The sequence below is a fragment of the Leuciscus leuciscus genome (genome assembly GCF_965113295.1).
Source record: "Leuciscus leuciscus genome assembly, chromosome: 22".
Classification (NCBI taxonomy): Eukaryota; Metazoa; Chordata; class Actinopteri; order Cypriniformes; family Leuciscidae; genus Leuciscus; species Leuciscus leuciscus.
The window spans coordinates 25,432,206-25,458,260 of NC_138746.1; the positions used below are offsets into that span (position 1 = coordinate 25,432,206).

At 37.9% G+C, this 26,055-nt stretch overlaps 1 protein-coding gene across 1 annotated transcript in view; it reads right to left on the bottom strand.

Annotated features, from left to right (window-relative positions):
• The window catches only part of LOC309486909 (uncharacterized protein), a gene marked incomplete at its 3' end in the record, with an annotated part of 171,281 nt that overhangs the window by 352 nt on the left and 144,874 nt on the right, over positions 1-26,055 (bottom strand). The gene's annotated exons all lie outside the window — the stretch shown is intronic.

Below are 26,055 nucleotides of genomic sequence, written 5' to 3' on the forward strand. Positions count from 1 at the left end.
AATGAATGGGCAGAGAGTCAGAACTGCACTTTCACTGGTCACCGGGACATAAAAACTGCATGTATAGAAACAGCAGTAAAATATGATAAAAATCGCTGAAAAAGTTTGATGACTTTGCCCCAAAATAAGGTTTAAAACGCCTTTTCCCCCTCAGGTTATACTTTACTACGCATGCACAAGGGTTCACGACACCAACTTAATTTACGTCTCTATCCAGAATGCCGGTGTTGTGCAATAATCAATGTCAATATTGTTCTCCATTATTTAAATATAAGCAGGTTTGCACTTTATCAGTAATAACAATGTATTGTATAGATCAGTTGTTTTAACTATTCATTAACATGAATCGGTTCAAAGGAGTCATTAGTTCGCGAATTGGACGTGTCATACGGTTGTATGATTATCCCAGCAGTTAGGACATGGACATCCCACAAGGTTAGTGTCAACACAGAAAACATTACATCACTGGATAGGTTTTTTCGTTTATTTAGAGAGTAATTTTATGTCAGCTGAATGTGCGGACGCATTTCAGAGAAGATAAGGCAACGTATTTTAGCACAATTCACACCCAGCGGTAATTCAGGAAAAAAAAAATCTCTGAATGCTCCAACATGAAACTTTGGTCTTCCGACCTTTTACCATAATGTCGTTTTATTTTTATTAATATGCGTGCGGGAGAGAGAGCAAGACAGCACTTAATTTGGAGACGGTGAAGTCTTGTTTACACTTTCACCTCGCTCCGAAGAGAGAGAGAGAGTGCGCGCGACCGGGGCTCTCTCTCTCCGCTGTCGCAAAACCTCAACTGTGCGCATGCGTCAGTGGAACCAGACGATAGGCTTAAATGTTTCCCGGCTTGACTTTTAAAAGCAGATTATTGGCTTTCCAGCGGGAGGGGCGGGACATGTGCATACAACCGCCATCTTTGCCGTTACGGGTTTTCCTTATATAGTTGTATTGAGGATTGAGGAAGTGGCATGTCTCTTATATAAATTGTCTCTGGAATGTCAGAGTGTATTGGGTTAGCTATGCGCACTGTGATTGGCTCATGGCGTTTGGGGGCGTGGTTTAGCCATAGGTCAATTGGGAGATAAAAAGTTGCAATTGTCTTTGAGGTCAAACAGGTATGAAGCTAAAACAAAGATTATAGCATGCATTTGTATAAAATAAGCCGAGAGACAAATAAGATGGAGTTAGACCACAGATAGACTCAATAAAACAATACTAATTAAAACTTAAATCCAAGTATACAGAGATGGTAACTCAGCCTTATCGTATAAAATGCAGTGATGAGTTTGATAGCTACAACCAGTAATAAAACGTAAAGCACTGTGAAAAACAATGTCAAGTTTTTTTTTGTTGTTTTTTTTAGATAGTATACAGGGGCATTCATATAAGATCTCCATAGTCCAGTAGTGGTAAAAGGTTGCAGACACCAAATATGTCCTTGCACTGATAGAAAATAAAGTTCTGTTTCTAAAATAAAACCCAATTTAAAGGTTTAAAGCTGCAATAGGTGATTCTATACAGAATTTATTTTTGTTATGCTGGTTGAAAGTTTCCTCATTTGCAGATAGGAATCACTATGGTAAATGGTCTAAATTTATTTTATAAATATACATTGTTTGTGGAAGGCATAGGACCATAAAATGTCCATATTTTTTTTTTTGCATTCGGTCCGAATGAAATGATAGCATGTTTTTCCTGTCATTCGTGCCATACCACTGCGCAGCCTGTTCACGCAGACATACATCATCAGAGAGATCACGTATGATGTGCAGACAGAGCGAGAATGGCAGGCAAACAGTTGTTTACGTTCATTATTGTAGTACTGTTACTCACTGTACTGTAAAGTTTTATCACCCGTGAATGACACATTATGTAATCCAATAATGCTGTCTCTGTTCGTTTCGCTTCTGGTCTGTGCACGTTCATGTGTTTTGGAGGAGGCTTGGCTTTGGATGGCGAAATGCAGTGGGATCATATGATTTCAATGCTAGCAGGCTAAAGTTAACAATTTCCAGATCACCTATTGCACCTTTAAGTTTAGAAATTAATTTATCAAAAAGAAAACCCAAGTAGGCCTACTTATAACTTACAACACAATTTATTTGTTGTTCCCTAGGAGGATAAAATATCAGGAAGACTCCTTGGTAGAGCTTTGGAGTTTGAAAATATCATTAATTTGGTTTAATCTGTACAATATCAAACGCTGATTGCAAGTATTGAAGTGCTTGTGAAGCTAATGACGCACAACAATAAATGGCAGTATCATCTGCATAAAGATGATACCTAGCATTTATTTATATACAAATAAAATAAAATGGGTCCTTTAGAGACTGACAAGACAGATGAAGTACAATTCTTTAAAAGCACAGACTGAGTTCTTGCTGAAAGATAGTTGGCAAATCATTTAATAGCATTTTCTGAGAGACCAACAATGGCTGATGGCTTTAAAAGCATGTCATAATCAACTGTGTCAAAAGCCTTCGATAAATCAAGAAAAAGAGCTGAACAAATTTGTTTACAATCTTAGGCATTAATAATGTTGCTAAACACTTTAATAGCAGCAGCAACAGTGCTATGCTGCTTTATAAACTCAAACTGAAATGGATAAATAAGATTATTTACTTTTAAAGTTTTTAATTGCCTGGGACTGTTTGCACCACACATAACCACAGACGTCTATTCACACAACATGCTGACTATTTCTCATGTTCCACAAATGGTAGTCCCCCGTCAATAATTTGATCCCTTAAAACTCATCTTTGATCACCAAAATTACATATTTAAAAGTGTTTTTCTTTTTTTTTTTGTCCTGCCTTAAAATAGCTTGAATGTAACTCTTGCCTCATTTAGTATATGCGGTTCTATCAATATGCAAATTAGCCCCGTCCCCTCTCACTCACACCAGCACAGAGATCCACTCGCACAGAGGATCACACATTGTCTTTGGTTCACTGCAGTTTTAAGGAGAAACTACTCATCAGTGGTGTTGACTGATGAATTTACACATGGTTTGTCTTAAAGCATGGGCTCTGATTTTTGGGTTTGTCATTTGTGACTGAATCGCCGGTTTGCGCATGTTCCTGTGCTTCGTGGATTTTTTTTACCCAGAGTGTGGAGGCCCGCCATAGTCTAATCTGTGCCGCCACAGTTTCACAGTGAACTGAAAATATTTTAAAACTCATAATAACATAAAAAGGTCTCTACCGTTATTTTGCACCAGTGCTTTGGCAAATTATCTGTCAAACAAACTAAAAATCGTAGTGGCTAGCGGGCACCAGTTATGCATTATTTTCACATTTGCATAATGTCCAAAAAAAAATGTGTGGGGAGATGATTACAGCATTTCACTAGATTTGTAATAAGATGCATTTGTAAACCTGTTTTCACAGAAACTATATGTTTTCAGCCTAAATAAAAGCTCAACCGCAGTTTCCGTCAAAATAAAAGCTTAAGGGTTTATCTCTTGCAAGTGTGATAATTAGAACAAATATTATAATATTCCTACTGTATAGTGCAAAGTAAATATACTTATGAAATGTTCATTTCATTTATTTTACAGTGCATTTGTTTTACAATATATACCTATTACTGTCATAGTAATCTAATTGCTTGGCTTCCTAAAACACCATGTGAATGTAACGTAGACTGAGACACTAACTGAACCCCTTTAAAGTTCAGTTACATTTCAAGTCAATTCACCAACTTTTTTCTTTTGTTTTGCACACTGAGTTTTGCACACTGAACATGGATTGAAGCTCAAAGTGCACCAGATTGATTCATTTAACCTTAAAATGTACAAAAAGAGCATGACTCCCCTAGAGGAAACGAGGTCCACCCACCATAGTCTCACAAAATCTTGTGGGAAACACTGGCTGAATCCAAAATCGCCCCCTAAACCCTCATTCACTATTCTCTATGTTACTCCACTAATACTGTTCACTTGAAGGAGTGAATAAAAAGGAGTGAGCGAATTCAGACAGCAGTTGAGCGTACATCGGCTGTACACTCTTTATAGCAGTGCAATGTGGGGTTGAACCGATCCATCTCTGTTACAGTCATTGTGTCCAAGCCTGTATGTGATAGTCATTGATTATGGGTGAAAAAAACTATATTTGACGTTTATTATAATATTTAGTTATATGCAAATCTGTGTTATTGTTAACTAAAACTATTATAAAATAGTTTCAATTAATTGAAGTAAAACTGAAATAACATACATATTAGATGAAACATTTAAACTTACATTTAAAAAAACTTAAACTAAAAATGAATAATGTTGCTTTGGCAACTAACTGAAATAAAATACTACTGAAATAACTGAAGTGAATACTGTTACTAAATTACTAAAACATAAATAATTTTTAAAACGAACAATAGTGACAAAAGCACATCAAATGATCTAATTTAAAATATTAACGAATACTATAATAATATATAAATAATACTGATGCAAATATGCAAGTTGTTTGATAATATAGGGAGGCTTAATCGATTACATAATTTGCATCATCATTTTCCTTGACAGTGCTGAGGGTAGCATACATTTTCACCGGGAATACAGCAATTCAACCATTAAAATGAAGTTGAAATCTTTTAAATAAGCATATTTCTTCACTTTCTCTCAAGAGTTCATGTTAGGTGTATCTAGAAAGGTTTATACATTATTGTTAACAATCAATTTCTCTATTGAGCTAAAGATGCAGGATTCCAAACAAAAGCAAGATTCTCAATGCCCTTTTACATGATTTGTGTCCTTGTTCCCCAAAGCACACCAAAGACGGAAGGGAGACTGATTCTGCCTCTAGATACATATGGTTGTATGTCATGGCATATCATGACATTCAGAGAAAAAGAAACATTCAAAACAGCTATAGCCAGGGCTTTTCTCTGTTTGGACATGTTAACTCTTTCATTTGCTTTCACTATTTATGGTTCACAATGTCCAAATCCTGCATTCGTACTGCCTTATAAACTCAAAAAAGTCCTTCCATGGTATCATCAGTAATGCTTTTCCTGTGGAGGTCAAAGTGGTGAATAACACTGTACTTGTGGATGTTTAAGTGGTGCAATACACTTGAGCAGAGAGGTGTATTGGAGCTCTGACACATATCAAAGAGCATCCTTGGCATGGAAAAAATCCTTGGAAAAAGTGAGCTTTTGTTAGATATAAATCATAGAAAGTAACTACAAAAAAAATATTAAAAAAATACAATAATTGATGTTATTGACTTTGCGAAGTCTTGTTTAGTGTCACACTGCAATTCAAAATTCAGCAGAGGCCAATCAGGTTGTTCCATACAGTAATGATGTGATTGCTTGTAGATTGCATGTAAATGACCTATCAGCTGCCTCCCTCTACAGTTTCATGACTGAACTAGAAATGTATACACACAACCGCTGATCTACCTTTCACATCCCAAGTGATATGCTTCTCTGTTCCTTACTCAACTTTACATAGTGATTCCTTCAGCTTGGAAGAGATTGAAAAGCTTACATTCAGCAGCTGGAAATCTTACCATTTTGTTGTGTTGGGAGAAAATATGACAAGAACACGGCTGTCAAAGGAAAGTTGTGGCATTTCTTTTCTCTGGGATCACATGGTTTGCCAATCCACAACCCTTTGATCCTGATCAAACCCACCTATTATCAAAAATAATTCTAGAGAACAAAACAAAATATTTTCTTATGACCTTACATGAATTCTTTTGTCAACATACATCATGAAATATAATCTGGGTAACAGGTGAATTTCAGCAATATATAACGATTAGCATCAAGCTTCACATGACAATTTATGAGATTAATGCAACGCTTTTACTCAAAACTCACTGAAAACCACCATAGAGTGTTTGCAGTAACTTCCGATTGCGATCTAATCTGGATTTTGGTCATATGGTGAGGCATAAATATGTTGTTTGTAGCATTTTATAATACGCTAATCCCTAACACCTGCTGAAAATTTCAAATGTAAACACATTTTATAAAAAATTAAATAAAAATCACATGAAAAATCACATATAACTCATATGCTGTTGTTAATTATATGTTTATTAGCTTTTAATAAACTGTTTAAAATGTTTTAGTATGTCAGGAACAGAAAACTGCAGTGTAGTGAAACTTCGTCATCGGAAGAGAAGGGCGGGTTATGAAAGCGTAATATGAGTGACGTGCAGAGAATGATCTTTCTCTGAGACACAACAGCGATTGTGGAAGAGAAAACACAGGCAGAATAGCACTGGAAGCTAATATACTCACCATATCGCATAACTGAGTGGAAAATGAATAGAAATTATGATTCTTTCTAAAGAAATATAAACTAAATCATTTTATTTTTACCTAATAAAACATTAAATTAATTTAATTTTCTACACTGAAGTAGTTTTAAAAGAAGAGAATCAATTAAAATAATGTCCAAGGAGAAAATATATTCATTCAGATTTATAAATTTCAGACATTTAACCTTTACAAGTAAAATATGTAGCTAATCCTATATACACAACTGAACTTCTGCTGCCAATAACTTCACGTTTCAGCAATACGCTTACTTAATAAATGAAATATACATTTACATTCAGTGACAAATATTAATTTCAACTGAAGCAAGCATTGGCTGCTGGGAGCAGCCGCTGGCTCAAATCAAATCTAAACAAAATCTGGGCTTCAGAAAATAGAAATAATTTATCTCCAGCAGCTCACAAAAAAAAGAAACACTATGCCTCTGGAGATCAATAGTCCTCCTAGATGGGAAAAAGAAAACGAGTGCTTCTACTTGAGTTTCTTACCGTATACATGTGTGCATTAGAGCGCCTGAATATATGTACCTTAGTGTCTTACTATACAAGCATCCAGCGCAGCTGCTTACCCTAATGCACCACACAGAATCTCAGGAGTGTGTCTTTGCGCATGAAGATGTCTCTTGAGATGTAATTTGTTTTCTCGCTCATCCATAGAGGTTAAATCAAAGCCATATGGACTGCAGTTATACATCCAGCGGCCCCGTCGCTCACACGTCAACACCTGGAGGAATTCTGTAAATGTGTCGCACATACACCATCATTATGAAATAAACCTCTCCAAATGAAAAACTTCCAGATGAAATCCAAATGATTACAGGTGGATGACAGACCAGCCACTGTTTTCAGCCAGAGAAGGACAGTGATTGGCTGAATGAAGAGACTGGAGCAAATATTCACGCATCACATCAATATCAAGCTGTCCTTTCACACATTCACCTTGATAACAGGGTGTGTGTATTGAGTTTGAAGTTTGGTGGCATAAACACCTGTAATCTTTCTCAAACATGTCGATTTCAAAATTGCATCGTTTTCTATCTGTCAGTGTCTTTCAGCAGTGCAATCATGTCTTGGAAAGATCCATTATTTTGCTCTGAACATGTAACAATAGGCAATAGGCAAGCAGTTACAAATAAATAGCGGTCATATTTTTCCATGACCACAAAAAAGGAAGTGGGAAACATGAAAGTCTTTCAAGATGTTCATTAGGCATCATCTCATGACATGTTCAACTACCAATGTCATTTCACACGTAGATATATCTGGACATACATTATGTTTGAAATTCAGTACACTAAAGAAGTGAGCTTCAAAACATTATGTTGCTGATGTGATGTCCACTTTAAACATTCCAAACTTCTCTATTAAAGGGGTGGTTGATTATGATTTCACTTTTCTAACTTTAGTTAGTGTGTAATGTTGCTGTTTGAGCATAAACAAAATCTGCGACATCTTACAACGCTCAAAGTTCAAAGCAAAGGAAGATTTGGTTTTAAATACATCGTTTTTGAAGGACTACAACAAACGGCTGGTATATAGGGACTACACAACATTCCTCCAGGGTCAGTGACATCACTAACCTTAAAATTTTATTTTGAGATAAAACTTCACATACATCAAGGACTTATTTTACATCTTGTGAAAAGGGCATTATACCACACTTTTAAAGTCCAACAGTCATCAACGGTGCTTTAATCAGCAATTCAATAAATATTCAGCAGCGTCAGATAAAAACGGTCCTGTCCTCAAAGTTCCTCTTCTAAGTGTGCTGCTCTAGACAGATTTTCAACTCCACACATTCAGGACTCCTCTGACTGGTCATAACAGCCTGCAAAACTAAAATTAAAGAAACACAAATGAAATTAAAACAACACTAGATAGTAGATGTTAGAACTCTAGTCTGTGTGTTCAGAACACACAGTATAAGAGATGTTGACTCACAGGGAGACAAGTTTAAGTATGACCTGGGTCATATCCTGATCCCATTCCCTCTGTCTCATTTCTACTTTTCCATTTATAGCTATGTCAGTTAAAGCTAAAAAAGCCCCCAAAACTAAATGAAACAGAAACACATTAAACAACATTATAAAGATATATTCTGTGAACAAAATAAGTGATGCAGGCTTTTTGAAGGTGTATTCCCTCAATATGATGTACCCATTTAGGTAACACTTTATAATAACTGCACGCTATTAATCATTAGTTAAGCATTAGTAAACAGTTAATGCATCATTTATAAAGCATTAATATACATTAATAAGCAGTTTATAAATACAGTTATAAATGCTGTATTCTTGATTTATAAGCATGTCTATAATGTGTTTAATAATTGTATTTTCTTAATTTATTAATGATCACTTTATCATTTTTAAATGAAGTATTGCATTATTTACAAACCGGTTATTTAGGAGTTGTCAGTGGCTAATAAGATCACTTAGAAAGTGTAAGTAAATGTAGTAGATTCAGGTAGTTATAAAGCATTTAGTAGTGGTCAGTTAACTATGTTTGTGAGCTAATCTAAAGTGAGGACTAGTTATGCTTTGTAAAGCATTTATAAAGGAGATTTAAAGACTCAGTTTTCTTCTAAACAGAAAAAGTAAACAAATACAACACAGCGATACAGAACATAAAAATATTAACAGCCTTTAAATCTTCTTTATAAACGCTTTACAAAGCATAACTAGTCCTCACTTTATATTAGCTCACAAACATAGTGAACTGACAACTACTAAATGCTTTATAACTACCCGAATTAACCCTGAATTACAGTAGAAATACATGTTAATAAACCATTTATTAACACACTAAGTAACTATTACTATATGTCTGAATAATAATATGTATTTAAACAGTTTATTAATAATTTACTTACACTTTCTAAGTGATCTTATGAACCCCTAAATAACCGGTTTGTAAATAATGAAATACTTCATTTAGAAATGATAAATTGATCATTAATTAAGTATGAAAACACAATTATTAAACACATTAAAGATATGCTTATAAATTAAGAATACTGCATTTATAACTGTATTTATAAACTGCTTGTTAATGTCTAGTAATGCTTTATAAATGATGAATTAACTGTTTACTAATGCTTAACTAATGATTAATAGCGTGCAGTTATTACAAAGTGTTACCAACATTGATTTATTTATTGAGCACCTAGACCAGATTTTGGTCTTCGAAAATCTATCCATAAACATAAGGGGCTTTTGCACCAGAGGAACCTTTTCTTAGTTCCTAGAATTTATGAGGAAGTACATGCTTTTTGGCGTGATTTGGAACTGGGAACAATTTTAGTTCTAGGAACGCCTTTTGGGGAAACTAAATTAGCTCCTCCTTCAGAGTGAGTCTAGCCCAGCAAAATAGGAACTACCAGTGAAGTAAAGGCTGAATTATACTTCTGCGTCGGACCTACGCCGGAGCCTCTACGCTGTAGGCAACGCGTTGGTTTTCATTTATACTTCTGCTTCGTTGTCCGAGTTGATGCGCAATTACACTTGCAGAGGGAGCATGTAAAACCCGAGGGAGCTGTCCTAGCAGACCAATCACAGCGCTTGCGTCCGCGTAGAGTTGACGCGTTGTTACATTTTTGGAGAGGTGCGCGTCAGGGTACGCCGAAGGGTACGCGCGCTACACACAGCCTACGACGTAGCTACGTAAGTTCGACGCAGAAGTATAAATTGGGCTTTAGTGTATGCACGCTAAACACCAGCACCGGCCATTTAAAAAAAAGCTGTTCAAAACAAATGTGAAACAAGGGGGGGGGGAATTATCATCCCCTATTTCATTGGCAGTAAAATTATCAGATATAGCAGGATCTTACTGCGTCATTAAAGCTGAATAAAGCCATTCATATTTACCACTAAAAGCCAGGCTTCCCTGAATGCTCCATCCATCATGACATGTATCAGGATTATTATTGTCCTTTAGTATGTTTTCAACAGTGCCCTATAATAACCCTATAATATAAAGGCACTTTCACATAGCTACTGAATTAAAGTACATTTTCTTTGATGTCAGATTCTGAATGAATGAATGTAAGAAGCGGTTGAAATAAGCTCAATGTAATTTCCTTCTATATAGTTGTCATGCAATATTCAGAACCATGGACAGCTCCAATACTATTATGCAAATAAATTAGGCTGATCAGCACCACGGACAGAGGCCATTCAGCTAAACCACAATCCAATTACATTTACATTTACATTTATGTATTTAGCAGACGCTTTAATATAAAGCGACATACATATGAGGAAAGCTATAAAGTAAGGGATCCATCCAAAGGAGACAGTAAGATGGGAAGAGCCACATTACAAAGGACACATAGACATATACTATCTTGTACAAGACAGTCTGAAGGCCTGAACCTTAAAACTATACACAACTTTTGAAGAAAAGAAAAATCACTGTTATTTTCTAAAAACGGATTTTAGTTTCATAAGACAAATCTTATTAAAATTAAATGCATTTTATATATATATAGAGAGAGAGGCCACAAAGCATTTGATGCCTGGATTTATAGAAATCATTTGTCTCCTGACAAACACATTTATTATTTGAATTATCACTCAGTGAGTCATTTAACCCTGTATTTCTATGTATTTGGGACACTTTTTTCTCTTTCAAACACATTTTTATTATAATTTGTATTGTTTCAGAATTGTTCATTTAAATTTGACATTTTTATGATTACATTTATTAGTAACTTAGGTTTAGGGTAATTTATCCCTAATTTGGGAAGCCCTGATATAATGTTTAATGCACTTCATGTTGTTGATAAAGAATGGAGAATTCTTTCTCTTTGTATTTTTATATCAATATGGTACAATATTATCCTATTCAATTCAACATGATAAACGAGTTGTGTGTGTGTGTGTGTGTATATAACAAAATAATATATTAACATTAGATATGAATACATATACTGTATATTAAATGTTGCAAAGTCCCTTACACTTTTTAATGTCAGACTACCAGTGCTCACATGAATTTTTATCATTATTAGCTATTATTAGTTTTATTATTAGCAGTATGAAAGCACTCTATCTTAACCATGGGACATACCATGGGAATAAATGAGACATCAAGTACAGTTTTAATTGAAATTATCTTGTTAAAAACCTTACTAAAACAATGGAGCTCAAAGGGAATAAAACCACATTTAATGAATTACACTCCAACAGTCACTTCAGACGAAAACAGAACCGTAGACAAAGCTTGACTTAATTCAGTAAGTTATTAAAAAAAACAAATATGAAAAGTATCATGTGGTCAGTTTCAAAGGCATCATTCAGAGGCAAAGAAATTCAAAATATCCTGAACAGCCCATGAGTCCAGAACAGGAGACAATAAAAAAAGTCAGCTGGCATTGGCTGCAAATGCTTTTGTGTTAACTCTTCATCAGCTATGCATCCCAGTAGGCTTTACTGAGTGACGTTCAATGAGTATGGAACAGGTGAGGCCACTAATAACTGCAAAAACAATACCGATTGATAAAACAATGCTTTGCCGGTATTAACCTCTAAAGGTTTCTGAGAAGGAAGCAAGTCCGTTTGTCCATTTTCTTTTCTTTTTTGGGAAAGTGGGTTGGAATTGAGGAGATTTCAGGAACAGATGTTGAAGCTGCTGACTGGTTGAGAAATGAAAGGAGCTGCATTATTAGAAAGTGCTTACAGATGATAATGTCAAAACCTTGATCGATGACTTCTTTTACAGGAACAACGGAATCTCAAACAAGCTCATATCGCATATATCTGAGTTTTCTTAGGAATCTGTCTATAGATGTCTATATACAGTAGATAGATATATACAGTAGTGGCCAAAAGTGATGTCAGGCTAAGTCTGTGTTTCCTGACAGATAATGTGCACTGATAAATCACTTGATAAATACTTCAAGTAGTGAGGGATCTGGTCATGCAGTAGATGACAGATGGCATAGTGAAAGAGTTTAGCTTGATATTGCACATATAATAACAAGCAGGACTGAGAGAGAGAGAGAGAAGTTTTAGACTTTTGTTTTTAAAGGAAGGAAAGAAAACACATCACCAGAGCAAAACTTTCAGAATAAATGGTTAAAAAATTAATTTATACAAAACTTTATTAAACAATTCAATGTTTCGGTCAAATTGTGAGGCTCTCAGAATAAAAGGAAAAATATTGAATGTTGTTTCTCTCAAAAATTTTCTAGTATTGAATATTTCATTCTGTATGGCAATACAGATGTCGGCTCTCCAAAGGGTTTTGTGTTTTCATCTTTGTGTGTGCGTCTGCTGACGAAGGCCTTGTAAAAGCTAATGTTGTAATTTCACAGACCAGCGGGATTTTTCAGGGAGTTTGTTTTGTGTGAAGTAAATAGATGCAGATGTATTTTCCCCACCCAATCTGCAAAGTAATGTCACTGCAATTTGCTAAATATAAAACTGCGACATAGCTCAGACTACATTTACACTAGGGGTGAATCTGACCTCCACAGTATCTCCTGCTTCTGACTGTGAATAATTTTTAATGAGGAAAAGGTTAATGTTTACATATGACACAGTCTAAATGAGTAGTCGTATTTCTGTTCATTTTTTTTTTTTTAAATCACAATCTGCAACGGCTGATGTTTGGAGCCATTCTTCACATGAATGCGCAAAGCTCAGCTTCACATATGCTAGTGCTGAACTTCTCTGTGGCCGAAGAACAATATCTTTCAGGCAAAAGACATGTTTACAAACCCTCTAATCAAAAGTCGAAGGCATTTATACGCCTGCATGAAAATCCATAATATGCTGACTTTAAAGATCAAGCATGTTTTCACAGTGGAGTATGGCTAAATTCGCTCTGACTCTCTCTTTCTCTCCTTCCTCAGCTTCCTACAGTTTTATTGTTAAACGAGACTGGAGTCATTCCAGAGCCATATAGACCTTAAACTTCTGTCTGTAAATTTCACTCATCAGATGTGATTTTGATTTATGGTGTTTTCTTCAATGAGGGTTTGCTCACTATTGGCAGTCCATCAAAACCATATTTTGATTGCTGAGCGTAGCGTTTTTACAGACGCTTGCTCTCTTAATAGTCCTGATTAGGCTGACGAATGTTTATTTTTATTTTTATTTTTTATTGATCATCTCCCTCACTCTCTCTCTTTCAGTTCTTCTACAGTCTCATTCCCTACTCAGCTCCTATTTGTAATAGTTTATACTTTATATATATATATATATATATTTTTTTTTTATATGAGGGAAGAACAAAACACTAAACTTAGTTACATACAGTAATTAATCTGACAAAATCATAAGACAAAAAAGGCAAACTACAGCTACAAGTTTTTAGCCTGGCAAGCCAGACCTACATCAAGATGTTAGGTCTGGCAACTCACCATAGACACGGCTCAATCCGAGGGGCGGGATAAACAGCTGTCTTTCAAATTCCCTCTGCACGCAATAGGACAGCGCTTCAACCAACCAGAGCACTTTCCCAACAGCAGAGCTAGTTGATAGATTCAACTTTTGCCATATCTGGCCGGCAAAACTACGAACACATCTTCCTGTTTTAAGAATGACTTAAGTGCCGTTCTTTGTTCTTTTCTCAAAGAAAAGCTTAACACCAAGTCCTCCAGAGTCACGGACAAAGCCGATTCGAAAGACCGCTGTTCGCCAGCAGCAGCTCTTCTTTGTTTTCAAGTAGCAGGGAATTCACGCACGCGGAACCGTCACAACTCTGTCGTCATTATGTAAAGCGCGCCCACCGACTCGATACACGATTTGATTGGCCTGACTAGAGTTTGTTTTTTCCAGCTCGAAAGTCAATGGAGAGTTCCTAGACTACCCTGGCTGCAAAATACATTTTGCTGCCGCTAGGGTGCGTCTAGATTTCTAGGCTAACAGGTTTTATTTTATATGTAAAACAAACAAAAAAATAGAAAAACAAGATCGCAGGAAAAACATACATTGACTACAACATAATCATGATCAGTTATTAATATTGCTTTGGTTCTCTCTTGTTTTTGCATGTGTTGCTTTGTATGACAGCTTTGCCAAAAAAATATTTCCACAAATTTTGTTGTTTCATTGCATTATCACATAAAACAATTAACTCCAAGCACTACTACACAATATGCTTTCAAAATCTTAAAAAAAACAAACAATTATAATATTTGAGTAAAGGGTGAACATGTCAATTTTCCATAGATATACGGTGAAACATAAATGTGGTATATTGATGAGCAAACACGGCGAGCAAAGGCTTTTGTAGACAACAGAGCAGAAAAGGATATTGCAAACAGTCCAGGTGAGTCGCACCACACACACACAGATTATTGATGATTATTGCTGAATTAGTGATGTTTCGTTCTTGAACGAATCGTTCTTTTGAGCCGGTTCACAGGAAATAACCGATCGAGCCATTTCATTAATTGAACTGAATCGAACTTTGGTTCCAGGTTGATGACTTAAGCCGAAGTAGCATGTCCAACTCAAAAAGACCCGATTGAGGCGGTTCAACCAACTGTGGAAGTTTTCAGAGGATTACCGAGGAGTCTGATGAGTGAGTTGGCGATACTACTATATGCAAGCCTGTGGTATGTACTGGAAATATGCTTATGACTACTGTTATTAAATAACATTTTATTAAAACCTGCAAAAACCTTTCAGTCGAGAGATGTAAATACATTTTATGATAGTTTATTGTGCATTCAGATTCTATTTTAAGTTGTTAAGCGAAATCAAGGAGTTTAAAAGACTGCTTTATTATTTCTTTATACTTTAGACATGTAGAACATATCCACTTTATGCATGTCTGTAATGTGTGCTGTAGGTCCGAAACTTCTTATCCAAGATGTAGGCTACTCAATGTCAGTCAGTCATATCCGACATAAAGGACCCAAGAATGAAACTGGGACCACTAACACCATTAACTTAAAGGATTAGTTCACTTCAAAATGAAAATTCTGTCATAATTTATTCACCCTCAAGTTGTTTCAAACCTGTATGAATTTCTTTCTTCTGCTGAACTCAAATGAAGATATTTTGAGGAATGTCGGTAACATTTGATGTACCCCATTGACTTTCATATTCTTTTTCCTACTATGGAAGTCAATGGGGTACATCAACTGTCTGGTTACCCATATTCTTCAAAATATCTTCCTTTGTGTTCATCAGAAGAAAGAAAGTCATACAGGTTTGAAACAATTTGAGGGTGAATAAATGATGACAGATTTTTCATTTTGAAGTGAACTATTACTTTGAGTGAATGACAGGCAATAATCAGCAATATGCATCCCACAAATAACGTTTTATTTGAATGTTTCTACAGCCTTTCTATAGACAAATTACTTTATTTAAATAATTCATTGATATAACATGTCACTGAGTTTTCTTAACTGAACTGCACTTAACTTAATTTTACCCCTAAACAAAGAACAAAAAATTACTTTGCCGTGAGTATATTGGGGCCTTTACACTATCCTTTACAGGTTTGGAGATTACTATTGGAGGAACTGGAGACAGGAGATAATACCAGGAGGTAGCGGAGACGAAGAAACAACACACATGAGAAACCACAGGTAAGTAGTCCATACAATGACCCTGATGAGTGTGTGGAGCTGATGAAGGTGAATGATGGCAATATATTCTCAATGGAAAAAATCAAGTTCCCACAGTTTTTCTTGTTCGCGAAGCTGTTTTGCTCGGATATACGTCACAATAGGGAAGAAGAGCCAATTGCAACTTTCATTTCATGCAGATTTAAAAAAAAAAAAAAATGTTTATACACCAGTCAATGATACTTGCAAAAATCGTGTATCTAATTTTTGTCAGAACATATATTTATTAAAGAGAATATAATGTTAATATATTACGAAGACACAATGTGCATCCTGTATGCAACCCTTATCAGTCCTAAAAAGTTAACAGTATCAATTTGGTAAAACATTTTTAAGGCAGGTGTAACTCATGTTGATTGTAAACATAGGTGTTTTTAGCGCTTAAAACAAGAAAACAAGACTGAAGTTTGCAGTGTCTTTCAGACCTTAACTCATTAAAATGCTCCTTCTCATTTTTCCACATCAGATCAATTTCCCTCACTCTTTTCTCTTAACATGACTCTTGGACTCAGTGCACTACATATTAAAACAATAGAAACTTTCTCATTGCAAGAAAACCTGTAGAATGGCAGAGGTTGAGCTACAGAGCTTTTGATTGTATCCGATTTGGTGTGACATCAAAGGTGCTTTATTAGAGTTCTTGTAACACCTTTTCACATAAGAAAGTCAAAGAATGAAAGTCGAGCTAGAGATTCTTTTGTTCTCAGTCTGGAATAAAAAGATTTAAATCAGAAGAGAAGAATATCCCTTATCTAAAATATTGGATGACATCTATACAAAAACACTATCTGAACAAAATCACAAACGCCTGTCAGAATTTTCAATGAAAATCTGTCTCTGTTCTTCCATTGAGCATCTACATAACAAAGCAGAAGTAATCAATGAACGACGCATGTGAAGATATCTGGGCTGTTTTCATTTTCCAGTCCAATCTATGTGAGGGGGTTTCTGATGTTAAAAATAATGAAAAATTTGCTTCATTCAAATGCTGTCTGAAAGTGATGACCAAATTTTCAGTGTGTGAAACAGTGTGTCTACACTGGTTTGTAGCACAGGAGTTTTCTCAGTTATATTTATTTATCAATTTTGTCTCAAATGTAGGGCCAAATGATTTCCAGAATGCAGAAAAATTTGGATGGAATGTGGACAGAATCCAATTATTAAAACATAATTTACTGCATAATAGAGAATGTCACTGAATTGGGCTCATTTTGTATAAATAATTATTAATTGAATAAATATTAAATTAAATAGTTATAATAATATGAATAATTGAATAATGAATTTAAAGGCTGTACAATCAATACAAATTCACAAATTTGTAATGCAGTACAAATTGTAATTGTAAATAAGGTAATGCAAGCATTTCACTTCATTTCACCAAAACTCAAAGGTATTTGACAATCTGCCAAAATAAAATTTTGGTTTAACTTGAAGAAATTATGACAGAAGTATATTACTATTGTACAGTAAAATGTACTTCTTAATTATTATTTTTTTATTATTATTAATCATATAGGCCTATAAACATTTAAATGACAATAAACTAATAAATTGTTTTCATGACACATTATTTTAAACATACATTAAATAATGAAGACATCACTAACAGGTTAAGTAAAACAATAATGATTATGTAATACAGTGCATATAGCCTCTTTTTTTTTTTTAAATGCTCTTCTAATTTTTTGTTTTAGCTAACTAATGATTTTATGGACATTTAATTACGCTTGAGTAGGCCTATATATGGAGATGTTATGCAGTCTGGATGCCTGCAGGGTTGATCTTCCACTGACCCTTCTCTGTTCTGTTATTGCCATCAACCTGACAGATCACCCCTCAGTTCCTGAAGTCTTCTCTGTGTTTGTGAGAGAGACACACACATAAAAAACACATGCAAAACACTGTTTACATTGACTATGTTCTTGCCACGAGTGAATCATGACCATGGGCGTAGCCAGCTAGAGGTCACCAAGTTGTTGGTACTTTACCGCGGTGTACCGAGGTAAAAGACATTTATACATCTTAAAATGCACATAATATGTAGATCAGAGAAATCTAAATGTTCTCTGAGGAGTGTGCCCCTGAACCCGCCTTTAACTACCTCAAATTTGAGACCAGGCGCTTCTGCCTTCCACTGCCGATGGCCTGATGTCAGGATATCAATATTCTAATGTATTATAAAGGTAATTTATGAATCCCTTATGTCACCAAACAAAAACAAATATTATTTATCAGTCAGTTTTCCCATACACTCCCCCTGTCTGTCAAGCAAGATATTCAAGACAAGATGAATCTATATAATCATAAAATCACTTAAAGAACTGGAATATAGCATGATTAAATTATAGTATTTTCATGGTGCTTTCTTTTTCTTTTTCTTTTTCTTTTTTTTGTTGCTTCCCAGCCCCAGTCCTTATTTACTTGCATTGAATGAAAGAAACCAGCCTAAAAAAAATCCCTCAAAATTTGTTCAACAGAGGAAAGAAAGTCAGGTTTGGAACAATATGGAGAGTAAATGACAGAATTGTAATTATTTGAGAGAACTATTCCTGTAACACAATTGATCTGAATTGTTTACCATACAGTTATGACACAACTCCCTAAAGACGTGCGGATGAAGAAACCCATAAATCCTCCAGATGACTGTAACTCATATACTGACTGTAATGTGATTTATATGCTCATTCGACTGTACACTGACACTAACCTCAAAGGGGTTTCACACTGAGAGAGAGAGAGAGAGAGAGAGAGAGAGAGAGAGAGAGAGAGAGAGAGAGAGAGAGAGAGAGAGAGAGATTTAGTCATTCGGAGTCATTCAGATGACTGGACACTGAATCAGATGATTCTCAGAATTGCCGCACCATCAGATCATTTCAAATTGTGAAACATGAAACCAACTATCCTTAAAAGACTAATTTTCTGGAAAGGCACAGGACTTTAAAAGACATTCAGTCTTTAATTTAACATTCAGAAAAATATCCATGAGTACATGGTGACTTTAAAACCCAGTGAGCTGAATTTTAGGGCATCATAGGTGAGACACTTAAGCTGGTCCAAATAGCATCATGATTTTCTGAGTTCCTTTTTTATGACCAGATACTAATGCAATGACGAATTCAACTTGGAGAATGCAACAACATAATGCGTTGCAACAAGCTCAGTGGGAAACAAAAAATCTATCCAAAATGATAAACAAAGTTATGAAAATGGTAATTATAAATGTACATTCAATACACTATCATAAAAAAAAAATAAAAAAAAATTCTGTTTCCTCTTATTCCGGCTTTGCTAGACACTTCTGCTCAGCGCTCCATGATTCTCCACACTTTACTTTGGAGTTTCTCTTTATTTTCCTGACCAGTGGAGCACAAGCAGCGCTTAAACAATCTGAATTGGCTCGGACACCAAAACAGATGATCAGAAAACTACCAAAAATATTATTTTTTCTCAGATTATCTACCAACCCCATTCAGCCTACTTTCCTAAAATGGGACAAAACATCCATCTGCACACAGATGGACTAGTAGAAAAATGCCTCCTTTTGGCTTAAGCACTTCTTGTTGCATTAACTGCAACACACATCTACAAAGGTTTGCAGTCCTTGAAACAAAGCTTATGGCACATCGCCCCGATTTGAACAAACAAAGTATCCTCACCCTCCAATCTCTCAGCCTATAGCTTGTGAGTCCCGTCCAGATAAACCTGTATTAGAAATTCCAACATTAACTGACACAGCTGATAATATATACCAATGGCATAAACATGGAGCTAGACCTGAGGGCCGCCACAATCTCAGAGAATCAAATATTGTGGCACTAGCATCTTCAACTGTATATGCTGGTACTCTTTCCACCCCCTTACTGCTCAAAAGCTGCATTTGAACCATTCATTTAAGAAGATAATTAGTCAAATCAGAAAAGAAAGAGCACATGGATCAGAAACTTGCACAAACGCTACAGCTAGCAGACACTCAAGGAAAAGCAGGTAGTGCCCTGCTAAGATAACGGCTGAGCACAACACTCTGATAAGTGGGTGACTCAAAAATCAGACATGCAGGTGACAAGGGTACCACTGCTTACTGCCTGCCAGGAGCAGCAGTTGTGTTTTTAAATAAGGAAATTCACAGCATACTGACAAACCATCAGTCTGTCACTCAAGTTAGTATACAGTTACATGAGTTACGTAATCAGATTACTTTTTTCAAGAAACTAAAGTAGTGCATTACTTTTAAATATACAACTAAATATCTGAGTTACCTTTTCTAACATATAACACAAGTTACTTTATTTTCCCATTTACTGACTGACACCTCTCCTGTCCCCATGTTGAGATAAATCGTGAGTAAGTGCAGAGGCGTTGTGTGCGCTGTGTAAACATGATGGATATTTTACTTGTAGACTTGAGCATGCATTTGCTCATCTCACTTGCACAAAAACAGATTCAGTATTCCTCAAAATGAATAAAAACAGTGAAATGCAAACTCAGAATATTGTGCAAATCTGTAGCCTAAGAGGATTGTTTGAGCTGTGCCCTCTACTGTAGAGACGTGAATTTGCTTTTCTTTCAGCCGGAGGCTTTTTGTTTTTAAAAAACAAACAAGCAAGTAGCCCAGGTGAGAAAAAGTAACACAAAAGTAACGTAACACATTGCTTTCCATAAAAAGAAACTAAGTAATGCAATTAGTTACTTTTTTTAGGGAGTAACACAATATTGTAACGCATTACTTTTAAAAGTAACTTTCCCCAACTCTAATTATACATGTGACATTGTATAAAAATGACATTGAGAAAGAACAGTCAGAACTTCTACAGAGGGGTTTTGAGGAACTTTTCCAAACCCAAGAATAAAGCCTTAGTGTTTTGTTTCTGGGCCATGCCCTTTCTGTGGTCACTTTCTTATCTGGTGACACCCAGATATAGCTCTATCACCAAGTGACTTCAGTCCCATGGACTCCCTGTGCCACTGCTTAAATGAAATGATTCAAGCTACCATTGTTCACAGATTATGAAATGAACACCCGCCATCCCGCGGTAATTTGTGTGTATTGCGCAGTGGCGTGCGAACTCGTCTTGAAAACGAATGCCTTTGCCTGCCTTAGACACAGTTAACCAGTTTAAACATGCTTGCAGAGATATACATTTCATTACATTTTGGAGAACAGACAGAAGAAGATCCGTCAATGTGCATTTGATAGTTATTTGTGTTCAGTTTCACTCTTTCTTCTCCGTGTCAATGGTTCCCTGCCTTGACATGCCTTTGAATGCAAAACACTGCATATTCACTTTATTTCGACCTTGTCTAATAATCCAAACAAATGACTATTATACAAATCAAAGGACAGGCATTGATTTTCGGGCTACAGATGGCAGAAATAATGCTTGTCTCTTCTGTTTTTGTTGCATAGATATAGCCTAATTAACATCTAATTATGATAATAACAGTCATTTAAATTAAACATATCTAAATAAAATCATGTTTTATATATATATATATATATATACTGTTATGGATCTGTGAAGGAGGACTCAAATGCAGGATGACAATTAACAGCTTTATTGACAAACAGATGACACGACGAGGTGGGAGAAGGTAGCAATCCAAACAATAGGTAGAGATGAGACAGTGACAACAGCAGAGCAGCAGATGTAATGAGGTATCCGTGGGCTGGAGTGAAGATATGGCAGATCAGAGTGAGACCAGAGGTAACCAGCTAAAGCCAGACAGGAACTTCTACAGCTTGACTTCTTACAGCTTGACACTCAGGTATCTCAGGCTCAGAACAGGGCTGCTTGCTGGACAGGACTTGGACAGGACTGGAACAGGGAAACAAGACAGAGCCAATGGCAGTAAACAGAGCACTAACAAACTTCTACAACAAAACACTAACGACTTAAGAGGAACGATACTGAGACACAGTAGTACTCTGAAGTACAACATTTAACGAACTGGCAAACACAAGAGGGAAAGAGCGAACATATAAAGGGAGCTAGGAACATGAGGAACAGGTGAGCACACTCAGACAAACAAGGACTTAACGAGACGACAGGTGCCAACACTCAAACAAGGACTCAACTAAACAAGGGGGCATGGTAACAGCAAACAAGGAGGAAGGGACAGAGGAGCACATGGCAAACACAAACAAAGACACAACCATGTGTTAAAACACAACGTAAACATAGAAACATTAAACAGACACAAGACAGACAACGCTGCCAGGGCAGAACCCTGACAGTACCCCCCCTCTAAAGGACGCCTCCAGGCGTCCAAAACAGGCAGAGACCATGGAGAGAACAACTGGGGGGGAGGGAAGGGCAAAGACATGGAAGTCCCAAACTGACCAGGGAACACAAAAGGTGGCATATGGCAGGTGGGAACAGAACTGGGAAAAAGATTAGGAGCTGACAAAGGGGATACTGGCTTATAACCAGAAAACACAGAGGGTGGAATGGGAACTTGATATGGGGCACTTTGGGGACCAGGAACTGGCCTAGCTGGTCTGGGATTCCAAGGGGGCTTGACAGACCTGGGGGCAAAGACAGGGCTGGTAGGGTCAGGGAAGGTCTTGGGAACAGGTAAGGGGTGTGACTCGGGGACACCCTCCTGGGCTGTGCGGACATGCACGTGGACTGACTCGGGGACACCCTGCTGGGCTGTGCAGACGTGCACGGGGACGCCCTCCTGGGCTGTGCAGACGTGCATGGGGACGCCCTCCTGGGCTGTGCAGACATGCACGGGGACTGACTCAGGGACGCCCTCCTGGGCTGTGCAGACATGCACGGGGACTGACTCGGGGACACCCTCCTGGGCTGTGCAGACGTGCACGGGGACACCCTCCTGGGCTGTGCAGACGTGCACGGGGACACCCTCCTGGGCTGTGCAGACTGGAGCAGAAGGCTTGGAAACAGTGCTTTCTATAGCCTCAGCGGGCTCTGGGACAGCACCTTCTGTAGCATCAGCAGGCTTTGGGACAGCCCTTTCAGTTGCATCAGCGGGCGCTGGGACAGCATTTTCAGTAGCATCAGCGGGCGCTGGGACAGCGCTTTCAGTAGCATCTGCGGGCTCTGGGACAGCGCTTTCAGTAGCATCTGCGGGCTCTGGGACAGCGCTTTCAGTTGCATCAGCGGGCTCTGGGACAGCGCTTTCAGTTGCATCTGCGGGCTCTGGGACAGCGCTTTCAGTAGCATCTGCGGGCTCTGGGACAGCGCTTTCAGTAGCATCAGCGGACTCTGGAACAGCGCTTTCAGATGCATCAGCGGACTCTGGAACAGCGCTTTCAGTTGCATCAGCGGGCTCAGGAAACGCCCTCTCTGTAGCGGCAGCGGGCTCGGGAAACGCCCTCTCTGTAGCGGCAGCGGGCTCGGGAAACGCCCTCTCTGTAGCGGCAGCGGGCTCGGGAAACGCCCTCTCTGTAGCGGTAGCGGGCACGGGAAACGCCCTCTCTGTAGCAGCGGCGGGCTCGGGAAATGCCCGCTCATTAACAGCGGTGGGCTCAGTTAACGCCCTCTCAACAGCAGGCTTGGGACTAGTGGACACGACAGGATTAACAGGCATCTCTAGGATCTTGACAAGACTAGTTAGAAGTTCAGATAAAGCCTCTGCAGCAATGACAATAGGCATCTTGGGACTGGGATCAGTAAACATAACAGGACTGGTAGAGGTTGTCTCGGCGGGAATGACATCGCTTATCAATGGCATGGGAATAGAACTCACTTGGCTTGACACCTCACAAACCACTGGATCTGGGGCTTGGGAATGGAGAAATGTAGACTGTTCAGCACGTACCCTTCTCTTCCTCTTACGACGAGCTGATACTGCTTGCTGGGCTGTTTCTGTAGTATCTGTAGCCAACTCAGCCAACCCAGGCGGAGAAGCAGTAACCCTCGTAGAATCAGCACTGACTGAAACAGATTGAGCAGGCTCTGAAGAGACAGGATAGTTCTCGTTAGTAACAGGGAAAACAGAGGTTAAGTCGACAGACTCAGAGATGACTGGAACAGGCGTAATTGACTGAGGGAAGACAGCGGTTGACTTGGCTGTGTCATGAAGAACAGAAGGAGACTCAGATCTTGAAGTGACCGGGAGTGACAATTCTCTGAGAGATGACTACGGTGGATCTGACAGTGTCTTGACTAACAGACCGTAACTCCGATCTTGGAGTGACTGGGGCTGGCGTGATTGTCTGAGAGGTGACAGCGGTTAATTTGACTAAGTCTTGAATAACAGTTAGTGACTCAGATCTTGAATTGACTGGCGTTATTGTCTGAGAGGTGATAGCAGTAGATTTGACTGTGTCTTGAATAACAGATGGTACCTCAAATCTTGAAGTGACTGGAACTGGCATTTCTGTCTGAGAGACGACAGCAGTTGATTTAGCTGTCTCTTGAATAACAGATAGTGAGTCAGATCTTGAAGTGATTGGGACTGACCTGGATTTCTGAGAAGTGGTGGGGGTTGGTTTGACTGGCTCTGAGGTTGATGTGGTAAACTGGACTGCCCTATTCCGTCTGGATCTCAGTCTCCTCGTAGAAGCCAAAGGAGGATCATAGATGTGACGAGACAGGCGGGGAAAGTTGAAGGCAGATGCAGGTGGGCTTGGTGGCATTCCCCACTTACTGCGATTACCAAGGTAACTAACGAAACCCCATAAATCCAGAATATGAAGAGAATCCATCTCCCATGCAGGCAAGGGGTCATCCAGGCAGGAGTTAAAGATATGCTTGAGAGCAGCATCATTATAATCTAGCCCCCTAGACCAGGTCCAAAACATCTGGGCAAAACCCCAAACTCCTAAGCCATCCTGGCGAAGAGCAGTGAGACTACGATGACGGGCCATTCTCTCTTGCATGTTGGCAGGTGGCAGGACCTTGATGCTCATCCTGCTGAGTCCTGTAGTGGCCAGTTCGTTCTGTTATGGATCTGTGAAGGAGGACTCAAATGCAGGATGACAATTAACAGCTTTATTGACAAACAGATGACACGACGAGGTGGGAGAAGGTAGCAATCCAAACAATAGGTAGAGATGAGACAGTGACAACAGCAGAGCAGCAGATGTAATGAGGTATCCGTGGGCTGGAGTGAAGATATGGCAGATCAGAGTGAGACCAGAGGTAACCAGCTAAAGCCAGACAGGAACTTCTACAGCTTGACACTCAGGTATCTCAGGCTCAGAACAGGGCTGCTTGCTGGACAGGACAGGACTTGGACAGGACTGGAACAGGGAAACAAGACAGAGCCAATGGCAGTAAACAGAGCACTAACAAACTTCTACAACAAAACACTAACGACTTAAGAGGAACGATACTGAGACACAGTAGTACTCTGAAGTACAACATTTAACGAACTGGCAAACACAAGAGGGAAAGAGCGAACATATAAAGGGAGCTAGGAACATGAGGAACAGGTGAGCACACTCAGACAAACAAGGACTTAACGAGACGACAGGTGCCAACACTCAAACAAGGACTCAACTAAACAAGGGGGCGTGGTAACAGCAAACAAGGAGGAAGGGACAGAGGAGCACATGGCAAACACAAACAAAGACACAACCATGTGTTAAAACACAACGTAAACATAGAAACATTAAACAGACACAAGACAGACAACGCTGCCAGGGCAGAACCCTGACACATAGGCCTATATATGATCCGAAGTAACTTGTAACTAGATACTGGAGTAGTTATTTCATTGGATACCTTTTTACTCTTGCTCAAGGAAATATTAAGATTATTACTTTTACTTTTACTTTGAGTAAATATTTCTACTTGTACTTGAGTATAGTTTTTGGATACTCTACCCACCTCTGGAAATGAACAGTTGGTTGTGCCAAAACTTTCTTCAGTTAAATGAAGACAAAACAGATGTAATTATATTTGGCAATAAAGATGAAATATGAAAGGTGAATGAATACCTTGATACCAGAGGTCTAAAAACATGAAGTCAGGAATTTTGGTGTCATTCTGCATTCTGATCTTAGCTACAGAAGCCACATTTATGTTAACATTAAATGTTATAAAACATTTGAGAAATCAGATCAAATCTGAAAAAAAAAAAAATGAAAAAAAAAAATCCTTGCAGAATCACTGTTTAAAGCCGCGTTTCCACCGAAATTACCCGGAACAATTTGTACCAGGAACTTTTTTCTCAGGAACTTTTTTTGCCCCAGAC